This window comes from Triticum dicoccoides, chromosome 2A (assembly GCF_002162155.2).
Source record: "Triticum dicoccoides isolate Atlit2015 ecotype Zavitan chromosome 2A, WEW_v2.0, whole genome shotgun sequence".
Taxonomy (NCBI): Eukaryota; Viridiplantae; Streptophyta; class Magnoliopsida; order Poales; family Poaceae; genus Triticum; species Triticum dicoccoides.
In genome coordinates, this window is record NC_041382.1 from 394,115,062 (window position 1) to 394,139,873 (window position 24,812).

The 24,812-nt window shown below is 49.1% G+C and overlaps 1 pseudogene; it reads left to right on the forward strand.

Annotated features, from left to right (window-relative positions):
- LOC119357866 overlaps nucleotides 1–20,849 on the forward strand; it is a 57,428-nt pseudogene extending 36,579 nt beyond the window's left edge.
- Nucleotides 20,850–24,812: the final 3,963 nt, after the last annotated feature.

The following is a 24,812-nucleotide window of genomic DNA, read 5'->3' on the forward strand; positions in this document are numbered from 1 at the left end:
CGCATACGCAAAAAGATGGGTCTAATCATTTCAGCAAAGCGCTCAAAATCCTCATCATCCTTTTTCTTGGATGGTTTCGGAGGAAAAGACATGAGTTTTTGAACCCATGGTTCCCTTTCTTTACCATGTCTCCTAGCAACGAAGTCTCTTTTATCATAACGTTGATTCTTTGATTGTGGGTTATCAAGATCAACAGCAGGTTCAATCTCTACATCATTGTCTTTGCTAGGTTGAGCATCAACATGAACATTATCATTAACATTATCACTAGGTTCATGTTCATCACCTGATTGTGTTTCAGCATCAGAAATAGAGATATCATTTGGATTCTCAGGTGGTTCAGCAATAGGTTCACTAGAAGTTTGCAAAGTCCTATCATTTTTCTTTTTCTTCCTTTTTGAAGAACTAGGTACATCAATATTATTTCTCTGAGAATCTTGCTCGATCCTCTTAGTGTGGCCTTGAGGATACAAAGTTTCCTGAGTCATTCTACCAGTTCTAGTAGCCACTCTAATAGCATAATCATTTTTCTTACTATTCATTTCATCAAGCACTTCTTTCTGAGCTTTGAGTACTTGTTCTACTTGAGTGGTCACCATAGAAGCATGTTTGCTAAAAAGTTTAAGTTCACCTCTAATATTAGCCATAAAATCACCCAAGCGTTTAATCATAAAGGTATTCTGTTTTAATTGTCTACGAAAATAAGCATTAAAGTCATCTTGCTTAAACATAAAGTCATCAAACTCATCCAAGCACTGACTAGCAATTTTAGTAGGAGGGACTTCAGCTTTATCATATCTATCGAGAGAATTTACCTTTACTACCTGTGTCAGGATATCAGGGTCAGGAGGTTTTTCAGTGAATAAGGAATTGAGATCATATACTTCTTCAGCACGCGGTAAATTAACACCGTGTATTTCTTCAATAGGAGGTAAATTCTTAACATCTTCAGCTTTAATACCTTTTTATTTCATAGATTTCTTTGCCTCTTGCATATCTTCGGGACTGAGAAATAGAACACCTCTCTTCTTCGGAGTTGGTTTAGGGATAGGCTCAGTAATTGGCTCAGGAGCTGGCTCGGGAGTTGGCTCAGGAGGTGCCCAATTATTTTCATTTGTCGACATATTATTCAATAGAATTTCAGCTTCATCCGGTGTTCTTTACCTAAAAAGAGAACCAGCACAACTATCCAGGTAATCTCCAGAAGCATCAGTTAGTCCATTATAAAAGATATCAAGTATTTCAGGTTTCTTAAGAGGATGATCAGGCAAAGCATTAAGTAACTTGAGAAGCCTCCCCCAAGCTTGTGGGAGACTCTCTTCTTCAATTTGCACGAAGTTGTATATTTACCTCAAAGCAGCTTGTTTCTTATGAGCAGGGAAATATTTAGCAGATAAGTAATAAATCATATCTTGGGGACTACGCACACAACCAGGATCAAGAGAATTAAACCATATCTTAGGATCACCCTTTAATGAGAACGTAAATATTTTGAGTAAATAAAGGTAGCGCGATCTCTCATCATTAGTAAACAGGGCGGCTATATCATTTAACTTAGTAAGATGTGCCACAAGAGTTTCAGATTCATAGCCATAGAAAGGATCAGATTCAACCAAAGTAATTATGTCTGGATCAACAGAAAATTCATAATAATCCTTATTGGGAACACAGATAGGTGAAGTAGCAAAAGCAGGGACGGGTCTCATTCTATCTCTAAGAGATTCTTTACTCCATTTAACTAGCAGCATCTTAAGTTCGAATCTATCCTGGCAAGCAAAAATAGCTGCAGAAGATTCCGCATCAAAAAGATAACCCTCAGGAATAGCAAGCATATTCTCATCATCACTCTCATCATCGTATTCAGATTCAATAATTTCTCTTTCTCTAGACCTAGAAATTTGTTCATCAAGAAATCCACCAAGGGGCACAGTAGTATCAAGCATAGAAGTGGTTTCATCATAAGTATCATGCATAGCAGAAGTGGCATCATCAATAACATGTGACATATCAGAATTCATAGCAGTAGCAGGTTTAGGTGTCGCAAGCTTACTTATAACGAAAGGAGAATCTAGTGCAGAGGTAGATGGCAGTTCCTTACCTCCCCTCGTAGTTGAGGGAAAAATAGTAGTTCGATTGTCTTTCAAGTTCTTCATAGTGTCCAGCAGATATAAGTCCCAAATGAGTCCAAGAATAGAGCTATGCTCCCCAGCAACGGTGCCAGAAAAAGGTCTTGATAACCCACAAGTATAGGGGATCACAACAGTTTTCGAGGGTAGAGTATTCAACCCAAATTTATTGATTCGACACAAGGGGAGCCAAAGAATATTCTCAAGTATTAGCAGCTGAGTTGTCAATTCAACCACACGTGGAAACTTAGTATCTGCAGCAAAGTGTTTAGTAGCAAAGTAATATGATAGTGGTGGTAACAGTAACAAAAGTAAAGACAGCAAAAGTAATGTTTTAGGTATTTTGTAGTGATTGTAAAAGTAGCAACGAAAAAGTAAATAAGCGAGAACCAGTATATGGAAAACTCGTAGGCACCGGATTAGTGATGGATAATTATGCCGGATGCGGTTCATCATGTAACAGTCATAACATAGGGTGACACAGAACTTGCTCCAATTCATCAATGTAATGTAGGCATGTATTCCGTATATAGTCATACGTGCTTATGGAAAAGAACTTGCATGACATCTTTTGTCCTACCCTCCCGTGGCAGCGGGGTCCTACTGGAAACTAAGGGATATTAAGGCCTCCTTTTAATAGAGAACCGGAACAAAGCATTAGCACATAGTGAATACATGAACTCCTCAAACTTTGGTCATCACCGGGAGTGGTCCCGATTATTGTCACTTCAGGGTTGCCGGATCATAACACATAGTAGGTGACTATAGACTTGCAAGATAGGATCAAGAACACACATATATTGATGAAAACATAATAGGTTCAGATCTGAAATCATGGCACTCGGGCCCTAGTGATAAGCATTAAGCATAGCAAAGTCATAGCAACATCAATCTCAGAACATAGTGGATACTAGGGATCAAACCCTAACAAAACTAACTCAATTACATGACAAATCTCATCCAACCCATCACCGTCCAGCAAGCCTACGATGGAATTACTCACGCACGACGGTGAGCATCATGAAATTGGTGATGGAGGATGGTTGATGATGACGACGGCGACGAATCCCCCTCTCCGGAGCCCCGAACGGACTCCAGATCAGCCCTCCCGAGAGAGATTAGGGCTTGGCGGCGGCTCCGTATCGTAAAACACGATGATTGCTTTCTGATTTTTTCTCCCCGAAAGCCAATATATGGAGTTGGAGTTGGCGTCGGAGGGTCTCCAGGGGGCCCACGAGGTCGGGCGCGCCCCCCACCCTCGTGGACAGGGTGTGGGCCCCCTGGTCTCATCTTTGGCGAGGATTTTTTATTATTTATTCTAAGATATTCCATGGAGTTTCAGGTCATTCTGAGAACTTTTGTTTTCTGCACATAAAACAACACCATGGCAATTCTGCTGAAAACAGTGTCAGTCCGGGTTAGTTCCACTCAAATCATACAAGTTAGAGTCCAAAACAAGGGCAAAAGTGTTTGGAAAAGTAGATACGACGGAGACGTATCATCGAGCCAACAACCGGCCAAGCGCTCTAGACGTTCGACCTATCGGGGCTTGATGCCGGACAAAATGAGGCTGTTTGCTCGCTCCACTTGGCCGTTTGACTGCGGATGGGCAACGGACGCTAAGTACAATTGGATGCCCGGTGTCGCGCAAAAACGAGCCAAGGCGCCTTTGGCAAAGTTTGTGCCGTTGTCAGTGATGATGCTATGTGGTATGCCGTACCGAGTGGTGATATCTGCAATGAAAGTCACATCAGTCAGACCATTCAACTTCTTGATAGGCTATGCTTCTATCCACTTGGTGAATTTTTCTACAGCGACAAGCAAATGAGTCATGCCGGCACGTGCTGTCTTGAATGGTCCCAGCTTGTCCAGCACCCAGACTACAAAGGGCCATGCAATGGGGATGGTCTTGAGTGCAGAAGCCGGCTAGTGTGGCTTGGAGCGGAACTTCTGGCACCCTTTGCATTTCTGGACCAAGTCATTGGCGTCTTCTATAGCAGTCAGCCAGAAGAACCCATGGTGGAAAGCTTTGGCAACAAGTGCTCTTGAAGCCGCGTGGTGACCACACTCGCCTTGGTGGATATCTTTGAGGATTGCTTGGCCTTTCTCCGGCTCCACACAGCGCTGGTATAAACCAATGACACTGTGCCTCACCAGCTCTCTGTTGACAATGGTGTATGCTGCTGCCCGATGTTTCACTTGCCGGGCCGAGATCTCATCAGTCGGCAGCTTTTTGTTCATCGGAAAGTTGAGGATGGGCTGCGCCCATGACGGTGCTGCTATTTCTTCGACTGCCAAAACTGCAACTTGCACGAGGGCGGTTAGGCTGGGAGGTGGTGGGTTGGAGTCGGCTACCGCTTGTTGTGTCGATGAAGTCCCCGGGCCGACTACTGCAGTCCCCGGGCCGGGTGCGACTGCCGCAGCCCCCGAGCCGCCTACTGGAATCTCCCTACCGACTACTGGGATCCTCAAGTCAGATCCGACTACTTTGGGGGGAGCCGGCACGAAGATGGAGTCTGATTCTGGTGACGGCTTGACAGACGGCTTGAGGAGGCGCTGTAGTGCGACGCCGGCTGATATTGCTTGCCGGGTGGAGCCAATTCGTGCCAAGGCATCTACTTGCTCGTTGTCATTTCTTGGCACATGGAGGAATTCGCACCCTTCAAAGTATCCACTGAGCTGCTGGACGAGGAAGCGGTAGCTTGACATGTTTGCATCCTTGGCGTCCCAGTCGCCTGACGACTGCTGGACCACCAAGTCGGAGTCACCATAGCACAGGATCCGGCGACTGTCGAGTTCCTTGGAAAGCCGGAGCCCGTGTACGAGTGCCTCGTATTCAGCTACATTGTTGGAGGCGGAGAAATGGATGTGCAACACATATCTGAGTTTGTCGCCTTTGGGAGAGGTGAGGAAGATGCCGGCTCCCAGACCGGTGCGCATCTTGGAACCATCAAAGTGCATCCGCCAATGGGTGGAGTCCGGCATTGGTGGTAGGTACTGGGTCTCGGCCCAGTCGACGAAAAAGTCAGCTAGTGCTTGGGACTTGATGGCGGTGCGAGGCTGGTAGTAGATGGTGTAGGGGTCCAAATCTATGGCCCATTTGGCCACTCGGCCCAAAGCATCTCAGCTTCCAATGATCTCGGCAAGTGGAGCAGTGCAGAAAATAGTGATTGGGTGCTCTTAAAAGTTTGGCTTCAACTTCTTGGCAGCAAAATGCATGCCGTAGCAGATCTTCTGATAGTGGGGGTAGTTCTGCTTGGAGGCGGATAGTACTTCACTCAGGTAATACACCGGCCTCCGGACTGGTAATGCCTTGCCATCTTCCTTGCGCTCCACAACTATGACTATGCTGACCACCCGGCTGGTGTCGGCGATGTAGAGGAGCATGGGCTCCTTAGCTATCGGAGCCGCCAGGACAGGCGGAGTGGTCAACATCTTCTTGAGCTGGAGAAAGGCCTCGTCCGCCTTGTCGTTCCACTCGAAAAAATGGTCTTCTTCATGAGCTGGTACAGGGGAAGAGCCTTCTCGCCGAGCCGACTGATGAAACGGCTGATGGATGCCAAGCAGCCGATGAATTTTTGCACATCTAGCAGTCGGGTAGGTACCTCCATCCTCTCGATGGCACTGATGAAATGGCTGACGGATGCCAAGCAGCTGATGAATTTTTGCACATCTAGCAGTCGGGTAGGTACCTCCATCCTCTTGATGGCTTTGATCTTCACAGGGTTGCATTCTATGCCGCTCTCTAAGACCAGGAAACCAAGAAGCTGGCCAGCTGGTACTCCAAAGACACATTTCTCCGGGTTGAGCTTGATCCGAAAACGGCAAAAGTTTTGAAAGGTTTCCTTGAGATCCTCTAGCAAGGTGTCATGCTTCTCTGTCTTCACCACAATGTCGTCCACATAGACGTGGGTGGTCTTGCCGAGTTGCTTGAGGAGACACTTCTGCATGCAACTCTCAAATGTGGCGCCAGCATTCCTCAAGCCGAACATCATGGTCAGGTAGCACAAGGCTCTGAATGGTGTGATGAAGGCGGTTTTCAGCCTATCGGTCGGGTTCATCTTGATCTGATGATACCCGGAGTATGCATCCAAAAAACTCAGCAGCTCACATCCGGCTGTGGAGTCTATCACTTGGTCAATTCTTGGCAAAGCAAATGGATCTTTAGGGCAAGCTTTGTTGAGGCTGGCGTAATCAATACACATGCACCACGGCTTATTCTTCTTCAGCGCAAGGAGTGGGTTGGCTAACCATTCCGGGAAGAACACTTCGCCGGCTACTAGAAGCCGGGCTATTTCTTCTCCAACGACTCTTCTCTTGTTTTCTGACAGGCGGCGCAAGGGCTGCCTGACGGGCTTGGCATCAGGTCGGACATGTAGCTTGTGCTCGGCAAAATCCGTCGGAACACCCGACATGTCCTTAAGAGACCATGCAAAGATGCCCCGATTCTCACGGAGGAAATCGACGAGCTCGCTTTCCTATTTGCTGTCAAGGTTTGCGCCAATGATAGCGTGCCTCTCCCAGTGCTTCGGGTCCAAGGGTATCTTCTTTGTTTCTTTTGCTAGCTTGAACGAGCCCTCAGCTTCCGACTCCTTGGGATTTGGCGACATTTCCGGCTGCTTGCCTGCCATTACCACAACCTGGTCAAGGAGCCGCATTACTGCCACGATCACGAGGGACTCGGCTAGCCGGCTACTGTCTGCTGCACAGGCGTACGACTTCTTGTAGTCGCCAGTTATGGTTAGGATTCCGTTGGTGCTTGGCATCTTCATCTTGAGGTAGGCATAATGGGGGACCGCCGTGAACTTGGCCAGGGCAGGTCGACCAAGCAGCACATGATAGGGGCTCCCAAGGTCCACCACATTAAACCATACTGGCTCTCGGCGGAAATGATCTTTGTCTCTGAAGAGGACATCTATCTGAGTCTTGTCGATTGGTGAGCAAGAAAGGCCAGGAACTATGCCATGGAATACAGTCCGACTGGGCTAAAGCTGCCTCTGCTTGATTCCCAACTTCTCCATAGTGTCTCGGTACAGGATGTTGATGCTACTGCCGCCATATATCAGAACCCGTGAGAAGCGAGCAGCCCGCCTCTCTGTTGCGAAGGTGGCATCCAAGACCAGGGCATAAGAACCAGGGGAGGCCATCACCTCCGGGTGGTCGGCCCTGGTCCAACTGATAGGCTTCTCAGACCAATGCATGAACTCGGGGGTCTCTGATGCTACTGCATGCACTTCTTGTTGCCACTGCCGTCTGTTGTCCTTATCATTGGCCATGCTGGTGAACACGACATAAGCTCCATGCTCTTCAGGATATTCATCTTCTATTGCGCCGGCTGGCCGAACTACCGGCTACTAGGGAGGAGGAGGCGGCGGGCCGACAGGCGGAGGAGGCTGGAGTCCATATCCCTTGGCGATCCTGGTGAGCTAGTGGCATTTTCGAGTGGTGTGGTTGGACGGCTTCACGCCGCTGCGAAACTTGCAGGGTGCATCGAGAGTCTGCTCGTACGAGAAGGTGGGCAATCAGTTGGGCTTGCCGCCCTTCTGACGCTTGGGAGGAGGCTGTTCCGGTTGCTGGTCTTCAATTGTCACCACCTGCCAGCTCGTGGAAGCCGGCTGCATGGTCTTGCGCTTGTTGTCGTTTTGCTGCTGGCGCCGACTGGTGTCACCAGCCGGGGTCCGAGGAGCTTGCGGAGCCACCTTGCCAGATGTGTCAACTTGGATCTCCGCCTTCATGGAGGAGTCGTCCATAGCGTACTTGTCTGCTATGTTCAGCAGTTCGTCGAGGGTTGCCGACTCATCGCAGAAAAGCTGGTGCTTGAGGAGGGTGCCTTCTCGGCACCCGACAGTGAAATACTCGATGGCCTGCACCTCATGCACGCCCTTGCAGGAGTTGGGCAGCTTGGCCCAGCGCGTCAGGTAGTGGCGAGTCAACTCTTTGAAGCCTTGGACGCACAAGGAGAGCTGGCGAGGCTTGGGAGGCTGCTTGTATGTGCTGGTGAAGTTGCGGACGAAGTCTTCAGTGAAATCAACCCAGATGTTGATGCTGCGGGGCTTCAGACTGTTCAGCCATGTCCGGGCTGTGACCTGCAGCATGAGCGGAACGTACTTCACAGCAACACACTTGTTGCCGTTTGCTATGCTGACGGCCGTGGAGTAGTCGACCAGCCAGTCCTTCGGCTTCACGGAGCCGGTGTACTTGGGTTTATCTCTTGGGAGTGTGAACCCTTTGGGGAAAGGCTCATCGCGGATGCGGGAGCCAAAGCAAGGCGAGCCCAACGCCTCTTCTTCTTCTAGCGCTAGGGATCAGTTGAGGCGATCGATCCGGTGGCGTGCATCATTCTCTCCGATTCCTTCCCGGGGGCCAAGCTGGCCTCCAAGACTCGGATGATCAACAGGCGGCAAAGACACACGCCTCTCTTTGCGTTGGGGAGGCCGATAGTCGCCTGGTCGTTCCACCGCTCGTGGGCGTTCATCTTGGGTGCGCTCGATGGTGATGTGAGTCCGAGTGCGGCTAGCAGCCGGCTCCTTGTCTTGTCGCCCCTGGTTCCTTCCTATCGGCGTCCGGGAGGTCGCGCCATGTTCTCGGCGAGGCGGCTGATTCTCAGCCCGCGGGCCAGGCTCCGCCGCTCTGCGGGCCGGGTTCCGCCGCTCGGCGGCCGGCTTCTTGCTGTGTGGCGGCTGCGTCAAGGAGCTGCTGCACGCGGCCCATCATGCAAGAATGCTCGTCGCCCTCCAGGTGCTCCAACTCTTCCGTTGCCGCCTGGGTGGCTCGTATGTTCTCTTGAGGCGTAGCGTAAGTCAGGAGGTCGTCCCCCAGCATGCTGGCGATGGCGCGCGTTGCCGGACAATGCCCACGCGGCTGGGCTCGCCATCAGCCGATGTACCGCCGATGGCATGATCAACTTCACGCTGGTAGGCCTTAGAGAGGCATCTCATCGAGGCCAGCTTCTGCGCGCTATCGAAAAGCGCCTTGTGGTGCTCCTCCAGCACTTCGCCATCGGCGTCTTCGGGTATGGGTGCGGCCAGGTCTCGCAATGCCGCTAGCAGCGGATCCTGGCCACCTCCGCCAGAGTGCTCGCCGTGGGTGAGGACGAGCACCTTTGTGATGGTGCTGCCGCCGCTATCCCCGCGAGGGAGCGGCTCGTCGTAGACCACCACGTTGGTAGGGAAGCGTCAAGCGACGCCGTGTCAGAGTCGACAAGCATCGGGTCGGTGGAGCCAACCAACTCCAAGTCCACAGTAGGCTCGTTGACGACGCGGAGCTGGTCAAGGAGGCTGACAAGGCGGCTCTCAGGGCCGTCTGTGCCCGAATCAGATACAGGCTCGCCGGAGAGGTGAATCTCGCCAACAAGAGTAGCGAGGCATCTTGCTGCGTAGATGAACTCCGCGTCGTGCAACGCATCGGCGCAGACGCCATCTAGCGTGTCAGGCTGGCTGTGTTCGTCGGGAAGGAAGAAGGTTCCCGTCCAGAACAGGTCTCCGGGAGACGGTGCACCTTGCCACACGGTGGGCGCCAAATGTCGGGAGTTGGGTGCGACATATGCCAAAGGATGGCTTATCATGGTGGGAGCGAGTAGAACTTCGCCGGTGCCTGGAAGCGGGATGAGGCGTAGACATGAACGCCGGCACACTTTACCCAGGTTTGGGGCTCTCCTAGGAGATAACACCCCTAGTCTGCTCTGCGGGGTCTCCGCATGATCACTTAAAGCATTAGTGAATACAAAGGTGCTCCTCGAGCTGTATGCTAGAGGTAGGAGAAGGCAGGGCTAGCTCTCTCCTCTCTCTATGGGTGAGTCTAGGTCTAACCGGTTGGGAACCCTTTGCATGGATGCCCTGGGGGGTTTATATAGGCCTACCCCCCAGGGGTACAATGGTAATCTGGCCAGGTGTAGGGCCCGGCTATCAGCGTCTCTGGTCGCAGGCTTCTCCGCCGGCTTCTAGGGCCCGCCGCTTGGTGGGCCCCGCCGACCGGTCGGCTATGGAGCCAACAGGCCGCCTCCACCACTTGCGGGTCCTGCTGGCTGCTTGTTACTGTGGCCGCAATGCTAATGACGCATGCTTGGTCGGGGGGTGAGGGAGTCCTGGACTAGGGGTTGTCCGGATAGCCGAACTATCATCTTTGGCCGGACTACAAGACTATGAAGATACAAGATTGAAGACTTCGTCCCGTGTCCGGATGGGACTTTCCTTGGCGTGGAAGGCAAGCTTGGCGATATGGATATGTAGATTTCCTACCATTGTAACCGACTCTGTGTAACCCTAACCCTCTCCGGTGTCTATATAAACCGGAGGGTTTTAGTCCGTAGGACGAACAACAATCATACCATAGGCTAGCTTCTAGGGTTTAGCCTCCTTGATCTAGTGGTAGATCTACTCTTGTACTACCCATATCATCAATATTAATCAAGCAGGAGTAGGGTTTTACCTCCACCGAGAGGGCCCAAACCTGGGTAAAAACATCGTGTCCCTTGTCTCCTATTACCATCCGCCTAGACGCACAGTTCGGGACCCCCTACCCGAGATCCGCCGGTTTTGACACCGACATTGGTGCTTTCATTGAGAGTTCCTCTGTGTCGTCATCTATAGGTCCGATGGCTCCTTCGATAGTCAACAACAACGCGGTCCAGGCTGAGACTTTTCTTCCCGAACAGATCTTTGTATTCGGTGACTTCGCACTGCGGGCCAATTCACTTGAGCATCTGGAGCAGATCGAAAGCTACGCCCTGGATGCCGCACAAGAGTCCGCTCCGACCCTTAGCTCGGAGCCGACTGCGCCAATCGAGGATGGGTGGCTGGACACCGCCTTGGGGGCTGCTACCTCTATGGCGATAGAGCCGAATACCAACCCTATCCCTTGTAAAGCTCGTGACTCCAAGGTGCCGGACTCCTTTCCGGACCCCGAGCCTCCCGTGCCCCTGCCAATCGAACCCGATCGAGCACCGATCATGGAGTTCACCGCCGCGGACATCTTTCAGCACTCGCCTTTTGGCGACATCCTGAATTCACTGAAGTCTCTCCCTCTATCAGGAGAGCCCTGGCCGGACTATGGTCAGGAAGGTTGGGATGCGGACGACGAAGAAATTCAACGCCCACCCACCTCCACCCACTTTGTAGCCACTGTCGATGACTTAACCGATATGCTAGACTTCGACTCCGAAGACATCGACGGTATGGACGACGATGCCGGAGACGACCAAGAACCAGCGCCTACAGGGAACTGGAAGGCCACCTCAACTCACGATGTATATATGGTGGATACACCTAAAGGAAGCGATAACGAGGAACACCGGGACACTACGAAGGATAGTTCCCTTGAAAAACAGTCAAAACGGCGACGTAAGCGCCGCTCGAAGTCCCGCCTCGACAACGATAGCACCCATACAGACCCAGCTATAGAGCAGGGGGAACCGGTGGACGACGAACATGCCCCCGAGCAACCATCCGAACAGGATGAATTGGATAAGCAATCCGTCCCCGGCGAAAACAACAGTCCGGACGATCTCACGCCGGACACATCGTTGGAGCAGAAGAACCTCCACAAAAGGCTCGTCGCCACTGCATGAAGTCTGAAGAAGCAGAAGCGGAAGCTCAAAACAGCGGAAGACGTACTCAGAATGAGATGGAGAAAAGTACTCAAGACCGCAGACAAATACGGCGATAGTCGCCAAGCAAAAAGCTACCCGAGGCGCAAACTACTGCTCGAATTTGACGAGGACGCCGTAGAGCCCCCACAATCAAAGAACAAAGAGGCCGCCCGGTCGGATAGACGACCACATGACAAACAAAGAGCGGCAAGCAGCGCCACACACAAGCCGGCACGTGATCCACATAAGGATCCTCACAAAAAGGATGGCCCGGTCAGGTCCATCTATGGGCCAAGAAAGCAAGCTCCAGAAAGCAATACAACACGTCGAGTATTCAAACATCACGGCACACCCAAATACAGGGGCGCCGCACACCCCTTATGTTTCACCGATGAGGTGCTGGATCATGAATTCCCAGCGGGATTCAAGCCTGTAAACATAGAGGCATACGACGGAACAATAGACCCTGGAGTCTGGATTGAGGATTACATCCTGCACATACATATGGCTAGAGGAGATGACCTCCATGCCATAAAATACTTACCCCTCAAGCTCAAAGGGCCTTCCCGGCATTGGCTCAAAAGCCTCCCAGAAAATACCATTGGAAGTTGGGAAGAGCTCGAGGATGCGTTTCGGGCAAATTTTCAGGGGACTTATGTCCGCCCTCCGGATGCAGACGATTTAAGGCACATTACTCAACATCCCGGAGAGTCAGCCCGCAAATTCTGGAACAGGGTCCTCACCAAAAAGAACCAAATAGTCGACTGTCTGGACGCCGAAGCCTTAGCAGCCTTCAAACATAACGTCCGAGATGAATGGCTCGCCAGACACCTCGGCCAGGAAAAGCCAAGAACAATGGCCGCACTAACAAGCCTCATGACCCGCTTTTGCGCGGGAGAGGATAGCTGGCTGGCAAGATGCAGCACCAGTGACCCAAGTACATCCGAGGTCAGGGATGGAAATGGGAAACCACGACGTAGCAAGGACCAGCGCTGGACTAAGGGAAATGGCCCAAAGAGCACGGCAGTCAACGCCGGATTCAAAAGCTCTCGGCCGAAAAACAAAACACTGCCTCTCAAGGACAATAGCGACGAGCTATCCAACCTAAACAAAATCTTGGACAAGATATGCCAAATCCACAGTACCTCTGGGAAGCCTGCAAACCACACCCACAGAGATTGTTGGGTCTTCAAACAGTCCGACCGACTTAATGCCGACTACAAGGGGCTCGACACACCAAGTGAGGACGATGACGAACTCCACAAGCAGAGCACCGGAAAACAAAGGAATTTCCCACAAGAGGTCAAAACAGTAAACTCACTTCAAGTGACAACAGGCGAAAATAGAGTGGCGCCCATTAAAGTACGCGCCGCACGGCCCACCCCAGCGGAGTCCCAACACTGGATGTCAAAACCAATCACTTTCGACCATCGGGATTACTCCGGAAGTATCCGGAACGCAGGATGGACTGCTTTGATATTAGATCCTATAATCGATGGACTACAATTTACACAAGTCCTAATGGACGGCGGCAGTGATCTAAACCTGCTATATTAGGATACAATCCGCAAAATGGGGATAGACCCAACCAAAATACGCCATAGCAACACTTCCTTTAGAGGAGTGATGCCAGGCCCATGTGCCCATTGTACGGGCTCTCTACCACTAGAAGTTGTGTTCGGCTCACCCGACAACTTCCTTCGCGAAAATCTAGTTTTCCACATCGCCCCATTTAAATGTAGCTATCAAGCACTATTGGGACGCGAAGCTTTCGCCCGCTTTAACGCAATACCGCATTATGCATCTCTTACACTTAAAATGCCCGGTCCACGCGGCATCATCTCATTAAAGGGAAAACTCGAGTGTTCCTTGAATATGGAAGAAAGTGAGACTACCTTGACAGCCACACATTAATCCGGCTTTGCTGATCAAAGCACCTAAACAGGTCATTCAGATCCCGGACATGGTTAGGCGAGTCCGACATAAATAAACAAGGGGCTTACTAGCCGCGTACCCCCTTACAAGGGGATGCACGCATGTACAATAGGAGACAATAAAGCTCAATTTTATTCATTTTTCAAATTATACTCTGTTTATACATTTTTCGCACGATCCTTTTTTTTCAACTAAGTTCTTCTCTTTTACAGATGAACACCATGCTACACCCGTCCAGGATACGGCACAACGGAGACATAGGCGCAGACGTGCAGTAGGGACCCGTTGCAAGGATTCTTTTCAGATTAAGACCCTGCGTAAATCTTTCTTACTGTCTCTTGTTGATACACATCCCCCGGTTTCTCACTATAACCGAGGAGGAGGCTGGCGTTTTGGCATCGGCCGTGTCAGAAATTTTTGCGCGTACCTGGACACTAGGGGCTTAGGGCATTGTTCTGCCCGTTTTCATAAAGACAAAATACCTTAGGGAGTGTTCGGCGTCTCGAGTTAGGCCTTATATGCATCAGCTCCGAATCATGTCTTTGGTCAAATGTTCGGTTTGCCCGGCTCCTGTGTTTTGCGGCATTACGTTCCGCTCTATCGGCTAACACGGCACTAGGAGAACTACTGCGATTGTGCCCCGGTTCGTCCAGGTGAGCACCTCAGTAGAGAAAGCCGAAAACTGACTGTCATGATATAGTGAGAGACTGGTCAACCACTCGATCGACCACCGGAATGTTTAGAATTCCTCCGCTTTAACGAAGGACCGTTTCTCGGTCAGGTACGCGCCCCGAAATTCGGAGAGGGGCTATATAGTAGCCCCACCATCGAACTCCTATGGCTAAGTGAAAGTGATAAAGCATTATAGTCCGGTTGCCTAGTTTGCTACGCTACCACCTCCTTCACCGGACCAAGACGTTGGATTAAGTGTGAAAATGCAGTTTTTTTTTGCAAACACCCCCGCACTATGTGCGTGGGGGCTGAAGCCGAAGACTGCCATGTTTCAGGTTATATACACATATACATTAACGGTCGCACATGAGGTATTTTAACACTTGAACGCACAAGTATAAAAAGCCCGTATATTATATTTGAAACATGGTTTCACAAATCATACATGTCATTTGAACATAACATTTTTCGAGCACTGCGTCTCTATTAAACGAGCGCCCTACAGGACTTCCTCAAAATAGTGCTCGGCAGGTAATCGGCTTCTGTCTGAATCCTGGGATGCAACGTCGGTGGCCTTCATCTCTGCGCAGTATGTTTTGACACGGGCGAGAGCCATCTGTGCACCCTCTATGCATGCCGACTATTTCATTGCATCGGTATGGGGCACCGCATCAAGGAACTGCTGCACCAAGCCAACGTAACTCTTTGGCTCGGGCCTTTTTGGCCACAAATGAGTCACTACGTCCTTCATGGCAAGTCCGGACAACCTATTTAGCTCAGCCCATTCGGCTAACCAATCGGTTAATGGAAGTGGATGCTCTGGACTATGGAACTGCGACCAAAAAAGCTCTTCCATTCCGTGATCCTTTTGGCCTCGGAAGTGTGCGACTGCGTCTGCGGCACTCGCCGCCAAATTCAGATAAGCATCCTCTGCACCCCACAGTTGGCCAAACTGAGCATACTTAGGATCCGTGAACTTCCTCTGCAGCAGAAAGGGCTTTCCAGCCGCAATATCCCTGGCTTGACGTAGCTCCTCCTTCATAGCTCTCATCGCGGAGCGGGCATCCTTGGCTTCGGTGGTGGCCTTCTTCACGACCTTTTGCTCCGCTCGGCGTTCTCTTCCAAGAAACTGGCAGCGGTCGGTAGCATCCTTCAGCTTCATGGCCATTTCGGCCATTTCCTCCCTGCTCCGGCAGTGAGCAGCCTGTTCGGCTTTTAGCTCTTCGGCCGCCTTCAAGGCAGCCGCATTACTTTTTCTGGCTTGCTCCTTGGCTCAGGCGAGCTCTATCCGAAGGTCCTCCATAGCAGCGGCACCATCTGCATTAAGCATACATGTTGTAAGGCACAGGCGTCAAGCTCCCTTACCAGGTGTCCGCGGAGAAGCCACATACCTTGTGACTCGTCAAGTCGCTTATTGACGAGCGCGATGTCTGCATCCGCAACGTCAAGTTGCCACTTCAGTTCGGCAAATCTATCAGTCCGTCTGGCCACCGAACGCTCCGCCACCTATATAGGAAGGGAGACATCTTACAACTGAGATTATGATCCTCGACACGCTGTCGCTTTTGACAATGTACCGGGTCTTAGGGGCTACTATCTATACAGGGCGCATTCTATATGCAAAACTGTCAAAAGATATATCATTTTTGTGTACCTCAAACCCCGTCAGTAAACTTCTGACGGCCTCATGCAACCCGCTCTCAGCGGATGAAATCCTTTCAATCACCGTACCCATTAACCTACGGTGATCTTCTGAGATAGACGCTCGCCCAAGCAGATCCTTCAGCTCCTCCGACCGTACACCAGTTGGTGCCGAACCTTCCGGCCCCACCGGACTCGGGGAAACCCTCCCCGACGACACCTCAGGGTCGTTCGCCCCACCTGACGGTGCGGCAGATGGAGGCGTTTCGCTCTCCATCATCTCCGGACGAAGATCCCCCGAAGATGAGCTCTGCTGAGAAGGGCTGAGATCCGAACTACAAGGTAATAACTTCGTTTATCTTCAGAAATAAAAACATGGATGTCCTTTGTTACAAAACTCCCCTTTCTACTTACGGCTTGCTAGAGGGATGATTTTCTTGGGGAAATAGTGCAGCCGGGGCTCCTCCCAGCGTAGAACCCTCTGGTGAAGATTTCTTCCCCCGCTTTGAGGCCTTGGCCTTCGGATCTTCAGAAGTGGTCCGCTTCTCCCCCTGGAGGGAGGGATTCTTGATCCCCCCTTTCTTGAGAACCTCCTTAGCGGAGGCGGTAGCTTTCCTGTTCCCCCCTTCGCCCTCTTCCGAAGGCGCAACCTCCAACATCTTGGTTAACACAGGATCCGGCGTGGTCTCAGGGAGGGGGGCCGGACACCTTATTAGTTTTGCTTTTGCTATCCATTCCTGTTCAAGGGACAACTCTTTAAAGGGCAAGTTTATGATAAATGTATGGATAGCATGTCCGGGCAAAGCACTACTTACTTGAGTATCCGGGCGATTGCAGCTCAGACATGCGTCCTCGGTCAAGTCCGGACACATCTCTTGTGATCAGAAGAACAGTTTATACATCTCCACGGGCGTCGCACCCATCAAGTGTTGGGGAGCTCGCGTTCCCTCCGGATTGAATTCTCACAGGCGGAGGGGGCGACGTTTGTAGGGCAGAAGGCGCCGAATCAGCATGGCCTGCGCCACTACAACCAGATTGATCTCCCTCTCTTGGAGGTCTCGAATACGGCCCTGCAACATTGGTACGTCCTTGGACGGCCCCCAGTCAAGGCCTTTGTTGACCCACGACGCCAGCCGTTGTGGAGGGCCCGAGCGAAAGGTAGGCGGCGCCGCCCATCTGGTGCCCCAGGGAGCGGTGATGTAGAACCACTCCTGTTGCCACAAACCAAGCTCCTCTTGAAAAAATCCCTCGGGCCATGGAGTGTCAGCCCTCTTGCTTATAACTGCCCCTCTGCACTCTGCCTGCCGCCCCTCGATCATCTTCGGCTCCACGTTGAAGGTCTTGAGCCACAATCCGAAGTGAGGGGTAGTGCGGAGGAAGGCTTCGCATACAACAATGAAGGATGAGATGTGGAGGATGGTCTTCGGATCCAAGTCATGGAATTCCAGCCCATAATAAAACATGAGCCCCCTCACGAAGGGGTCCGTCGGGAAGCCTAGACCCCGACGGAAGTGAGACACGAACATCACGCTCTCACCAGGCTCGGGAGTAGGAATGACTTGCCCTTGGGCAGGCAGCCTATGCGAAATTTCACCGGTTAGGTACCTGGCATCTCTCAGCTTTAGCACATCTTCTTCCGTGACGGAAGAAGGCATCCACCGGCCTTGTAAGTCAGAGCCGGACATTGTCGAAGGTCCGAAGCGCCTGAATCTGGAGCCTTGGGTGTTGGAACTGAGGCGAGGGGCGGATTCGATTGAGATTGAAGAAAACGAACATGCATTGGTCTCATTATAAAGGGGTTGAATACCAAGAGCCGTCCCCGTGACCGTCTGGGACTCGCCTTTGATGGAGGGGCGCGCCAACGGGCGCGGTTGGGTTACCCACGCCCGTATTAATGAGAATCCCGGAATAAGGGGACAAGATCTCTGCTTTGAGAAGACACGCCAAGGAAACCACTTCGCTAAATGCGCTGAGGTGGAATAGTAAAAACAATTCGAATAAAAGCTTTGTCGTGGTGTGACGTCATGCCACGAGATACGTCGGCAGATTGAACTTGTGTAAACATTATTCTCTCTATGGTGGTATGTGGAACTTATTTTGCAGAGCCGGACACTATCCTGGTGTTCAAAACCTTCTATGAATTATTCGGAGGAGGAACCCGCCTTGCAATGCCGAAGACAGTATGCGCGCCGGACTCGTCGTCATTGAAGCTTGGTTCAGGGGCTACTGAGGGAGTCCTGGACTAGGGGGTGTCCGGATAGCCGAACTATCATCTTTGGCCGGACTCCAAGACTATGAAGATACAAGATTGAAGACTTTGTCCCGTGTCTGGATGGGACTTTCCTTGGCGTGGAAGGCAAGCTTGGCGATACGGATATGTAGATTTCCTACCATTGTAACCGACTCTGTGTAACCCTAGCCCTCTCCAGTGTCTATATAAACCAGAGAGCTTTAGTCCGTAGGACGAACAACAATCATACCATAGGCTAGCTTCTAGGGTTTAGCCTCCTTGATCTCGTGGTAGATCTACTCTTGTACTACCCATATCATCAATATTAATCAAGCAGGAGTACAGTTTGACCTCCACCGAGAGGGCCCGAACCTGGGTAAAAACATCATGTCCCTTGTCTCCTGTTACCATCCACCTAGACGCACAGTTCGGGACCCCCTACCCGAGATCCGCCGGTTTTGACACCGACAGGGGGCGTGGCTACAGTCCCGCCGTCCGGCGGGAGGTCACTGTAGCCTCACCGCGTCTCTTCTGGTTAATGGCGCGCGAACCCCGAGGGGGATAGTAGGCCGCCTGCTAGAGACCGGCCTCCCTCGGGTCTGACTGGTCAGGCCCTGCCGCCCTCCGGGCTCTCACTGCCTGGTAGGGCCCACCGCCTATAGGCCATACCAACAGGCCGTCATGGGAACAGGGCTCTGCCTGACAGGGGTGACGTTGAGGGTGGAGCGGCAACAGTGCCACGCAGTGCGGAGATCTCCGCCTGTACGGGGCACTGTGGCCGCACCCAGCCCTGAATAAGGGGGTGATGGGCTACACTGTAGCCACATCCTGTCTTGTCTTCTTAATGGGGGCATAGACTTTTCGGGCATTGTGGGCCGCCTGCTAGGAGCCGGCCTTTCTGGAGGCCGCCTGCTAGGAGTCGACCCGTCTTGGGGCCGTCTTCTGGTGCTTGGCCGTCTTCTGGTAGCCAGCCTCTTGAGACAGCCGGCCTCCAAAAGGCGGTACTTCATCCTTGATGCTTGAGGTGCGCAGCCGGCTCAATGTCTTGGAATGCTCAGGGACTCGGGTTAGGCTACCCGTGGCCTATTACTCTGATACTAAGTCAATTTCATTCTCGAACTCTAGGGGCTTGTCCATTGATGTCTATGTGATGCTTGTTATCAGCTAATCTCAAACTGTTTCCCTGTATCCTATTCTATTGAATAACTTGGAGTCCTTTTATTTGTATCCAGAATGAGTTTGATTTCACAAGTTCTATAATGTAAACAATGCAACTTGTTACTGTGTATCTGATGTTGGTAAGGGAACAATTAAAAAAATTCTTTGGCTATGTGAATTGTCTGTTTTCCACCTGATAATCCATAATTATTAGTTTGCCTAGCAATTATTCATGCATTTTTCGTGAATGTTCTCAAATTTTATAATCTTATTTACTTGTTAATTATTCAGAGTTGGCATATGCCGAAAGAAACACTTTGAGAAGAACTCAAATTTACACTTCGTGAAGTAATTGTCACTAAATCTATGGTCAAATGCATGTTTGTGATTGTGTTATTTTATATAGGTAGCCCAACAACCCGTTGGGCATTAGTTGTACTTGGAGCTGGTGTGGGGATAGGGGCTGCGTTCACTGAATGCTCATACATATTCAATGGTTCTCCTCCAAACTGGTCGGCCCCTGAATGCTCATACATATTCAATGGTTCTCCTCCAAAGTGGGGAAAGGTAAGCATTTCTCTTCTCCCCTTACCCTCAGTTCGTCTCCTTCCTCCAGCTGCTTGTTGCACCATAGCAAGTAATTATTTTTTTCAGAGAGGAGAAGATGAAAGGTCTTGCAATCCAACTTACCTATATTCTTGAACAAATGAACCACAATACTTTGCAACACACGAGTTTCAAACTGAATAAATTATGTTGGCCACCTGTATTTATAAAATTTACCCTGTATATGCACTGTGCTTGTCATTCGTTAGTTAGCAACTCAACTCGACTCATGCTGATGGCAAAATTTGAAATCACTAGTGCAGTTTGCATCTTTGTAACTGAACATGTTATAACATCAATATTAACAGTAAAAATGGACTTTGTATGCGTAGTATAAGCAAGTTCAAGTGATTTTGCGAATCTGCTTTCCTTTGGTTATGCGTAAGATTTCACAATCATTTTGTATTTAGTTTAGAAACTGAAAATGAAGAGAGTTGCCTTTCCTTTTGTTATACATGCAGCCATGTGCTTGACGCCACCTTATGCATGCGTTTTGTGCTCCTATCTGCTTGTCAAGCAAAAATCTGCTGCTGTGAGAGGAGGACGACGAGGCGAGTGGATGCTCCAACCCTGCTACTGCCGACACGATAGAAGGTCATCTCTCTCTCTCTCTCTCTCTCTCTCTCTCGTTTTTTATTCCTCTCTCCGATGAGAGTTTGGTGCAACCTACCTCATAGTTGTGCCCTTGGTAGAGTGATTTGTTTGACATGTTGTTGATCTGAAGTAAAACCACTTAATCATCCTCTTCCTTTTTCTAAAACAATCCAGTCTTGTCATTGTTTCCTCGTGTATGGTAATTTGAAGAAAGAACAAAGCTATTCCTGTCTGGGATTGTGGTCTATTGGGGACTTGAACACTGCTTTGTTCTTCAAAATTACAGCGTGTTTGCTCCTAGTGCTCAATCATATTCTGTCCTAGATCATTATCCACTTAGGCCGTTGATCTGCATAATGCACACTTTCATTGTAATATGTAAGATGCGTATGATATGTTTCGAATATGACCGATGGTAAACTTACTGACTTACTGATTCCTGAGTTTTATCTTCATGCTTTTTGTTCCAAGTGTTAAGCAGGAATTGATTGGGCTGTCATATGATTTTTTTTTAATCTTTGCTAATGTGAATTGTGAAATGTTGGTTAAACTTAATCTGATCATCACCAAACTTTCTACCTCAGTTCTGTTTTAGTAGTGACGCAAACTGCTTACAGCAAATAGGCTGCAGTATGTGGAGTCCTAAGTCCAAAAGGTAGGTCTGGACACATTTATTATTATAGTTATTACTTGGTAAATTTAGTAAGAACTAGTAAGAGTTAAAGCAACTGTGTGGGCAGCATTAACATAGGTGCTCCTCTGTCGTGTTGCTACGTACTTGCTAGTTCGACCTTCTCCACCGATTAGTGAGCTCCGCCACCGAACGTAGCTCATGTGTTGTGTTGCTATTCTAGCCAAAGGTTTTCTGTCAATTTATGCACTTTTTCGTTGAGTGCCTTTGTTTTAAACTATGAGATATGGCTATGTTTAATTCTGAAATCTCAATGCAATCTTATGTTGTTGCAAAAGGTAATTTTGGGGCAAATTCCATTGCTGTAGGATAATGAGATGTTGAAGCAGCAGACGGAATCCATGACACTGAAGTGCAATTGCGGCAAATTATCTCTATTTTCGTTTTCATTTTTCTTATTATTGGAGTGAGAACAGGTAGAATGAGGAACTATGTGATAGTAGATACAACAACTGTAGAAAAAGAAACTTATGTTTGCAATTGTTAATGACATACATGCTTGCATGTTCTTTGAAGTGGTCAATTGTGAGTACCAATGCATAATGATGGGGATTTGGCTCATTTATTGGCTTCGGTGTCTAGTTAACCATGAAATAGGATCCCATGTCAATTATGTACGCTCTTACTGGATGTGTTCTTATGTTGGTTTATTATAAATCTTGTATTTGTAATAATGTGTACTGGTTTATTTTTTTAATTTCTAATAAGTTAGTAGTAGCGTGGGGAGGAAACTAAGTGCTACTAGTATATAGGATACTAGTAGCGTTGGTTGTTTACCAATGCTACTACTGTTTCATTAGTAGTAGCGCGTGTACATAATAGCAGTAGCGTGGGTGGCACACGCTACTACTAACAAAGTTAGTAGTAGCACGGGTTTAACCCACGCTACTACTAACTATTAGTTGTAGCGCGATACTAGTAGGCGGGTACCCGCGCTGCTAGTAGCCATTTTACCCGCGCTACTACTAACCTTTTTTCTAGTAGTGTCATACTACCATGACGAATAGTGATGGACAATGCGGATGCAAAGGAAGATAACACCTTCTTAGATTTCACCTTGGCGAGGCCAAGGAAACAAAATCTGGATGATCGACCGAGAGACATTTAGCACTCTGCTTCTAATGTTCTCCACCCATTTATTGCTATGGTTTGGTATCTAGAGCATCAAGTAAAAGGTCGGACTTCGGGAGCACAAGAATCCATAGGAACAAGTACGGAAGTAAATCCTACGAAATCCTTATGGGGAGGTGGCCAACTTCCTCAATCAAGCTGCTACAGTAATAGGTCTTCTGGCTGGGTGTGTTGGCCATGACATCCACTTTACCGGGTTATAGAGAGACCATTATTATAGTTCTTGGGAAATGTTCCAACAATCATATCTGCCTGAGATTCAGATCTGGTTGGGGTCAGGACATTCCAGACTCATCGTGTCTGAAAGGAAGGATTGCGACACAAATCGACGAGATGGTGTTGCAAGATTCTAGGGAAATGAACTCCGACAGCAAGCTCCAAAACATGAGAGGGTTCTGCTACATACCTGTGGACATGTTGTCCAAGACAAGCATGACCTCATAGTAGTCTTATAATAAAACACTACCGAGTTCAGGTGGGGAACCATCATCGAGGATATCAAATTCCTTGCATAAGGCATGCTCTTAAGAAGGAACTTCTTCTCCTTGATCAAATCAATCAGTGGCTTGGTGTGCTACGGAATTCATATGGAACAAAGATGATCAGTCTAACAGACCATAGAACACTCTGCACGTGCTTGGCCAACTTGGGATGATTCCAGGGGAAGCAACATTGACTTTCTCGAATTCACGGCGGCAACTTGCATCAAATGCACATGTATTAGAGGAAGTCACTTCTTTCATCTGAACATATGCTTCATGAGCTAGCATGAAGAAATGCTTTCAAAAGTTTCCAACACTAGCTTAATGTTCAACATGAATCATGGAGAAGATAAAAATGTTGCTGATGGGCTCAACAACAATTCATCCAGGTTTCCATATAAGTGGAATTCCACAATTATGTGAACAAGGTGATAGCATTGGTCAGACCCAAAAGATATAATGGTGTATGCTCGAGGAAACAACCACGAGTAAGAAAATATTATGAATATCGTTGGTTCTGATTTGATTTGACGAGATCCCACACTTAAATCAAAGTTTGGACAAGACAATAGATCCAACAATTGATCACGAGGATCAATCGATGAAGATATCATCTTTCTTCAACACAGACACAAGCGGAAAGATATCCCTTCGGAACGAACTAAGTTAGGCAAGCTTTTATCTCCCAACTCTCCAAGTTATTGTTTAGCTTAACCAACTAGCCCAGGGGTATCCAACAAAGATTCTTGGAGAAGGGGTGGTTTACAAGAAAACCAGCCTGATCACGAACTCAACATAACAGCCAAGGAACAACCTGGTGATACTTCCAAGAAGGTATTGGGAAAATCACGAACCATCGATATGTTACTAAGCTCGAGATCAATCTTGCTTTTCAGGGCAAGACGATATGATCAAGGGGGCGGGGGATTGACACAATCCTAACTCTTTGATCGGAGAGTGCACCAGGAAATATGGACTAGGTAGCATGATCAATCTTAGGATGATAATTCAATAACCAACACGCGAAGAATGAAGTTATTGTCCATTAACTACCAAGCAACGGAGTTGCGGAGTTGCTAGGAGTATTGATTTCGCACATCACAGTAAACTTGTCAGCATTCCGGTTACAATAACACGGGAATCGAGGAATGAATAATAATGGCAAGAAGTATCCACTACTAGGGAAAACCTTATACACAGAATCTTAGCAGCAGCGCGCCACAAAAAGAAGCGCTACTGCTAATTAGCAGTAGCACAGTCAAGAAAAACCTGCTACTGATGCAAATTTAGTAGTAGCGCGTGAGGGCTAAACCGCGCTGCTACAAAAATTCACAGACAGTAACCAAGAACCTAAGTTTAGCAGCAGCGCGGGGTCACGGTGCGTGCTACTGCTACATCAGTAGTAGTAGCGCGCTTTTTGCCCACGTTTCTGCTGCTAATTTTGAAATTCTCCATATGGTTGGCCCCGTTTAGCAGTAGCGCGTGTGAGAAAAGCGCACTGCTGTTACGCTCTTATCAGTAGCGCATTTTCGATCCCATGCTACTGCTAAGTCGCAGCACCCCACCACCTTTTTCCACCCACCCATCCTCCTCTCCCCCATCTCCTCTCCTCCCTTTCCCCTACCTCCCATCCTCCCTCTCTCACTCCTCTTCTTCCTCAATACTTTTCCCCCATTACTCTCCCTCTTCTACCTACCTTTCTCTCTCTTCATTACTCCTAGCTAACTACACCACCTCCATTAATGCATCTCCTTTCTCTTTTTCCTTCCCTATCCACTAGTTGAACACTACAAAAACAGACACATCCATGACATTTTGGGCCGAAATATATTTTTTTCTGTCATACATATGACACTTCTATGATGATAATTGTGACAAAGCCCGGTATCATCATAGATGTGGTGGGCTCCTACTTCTATGATAAAAAATCATGACAAAATGGGCTTTTTGTCCTGGGCGG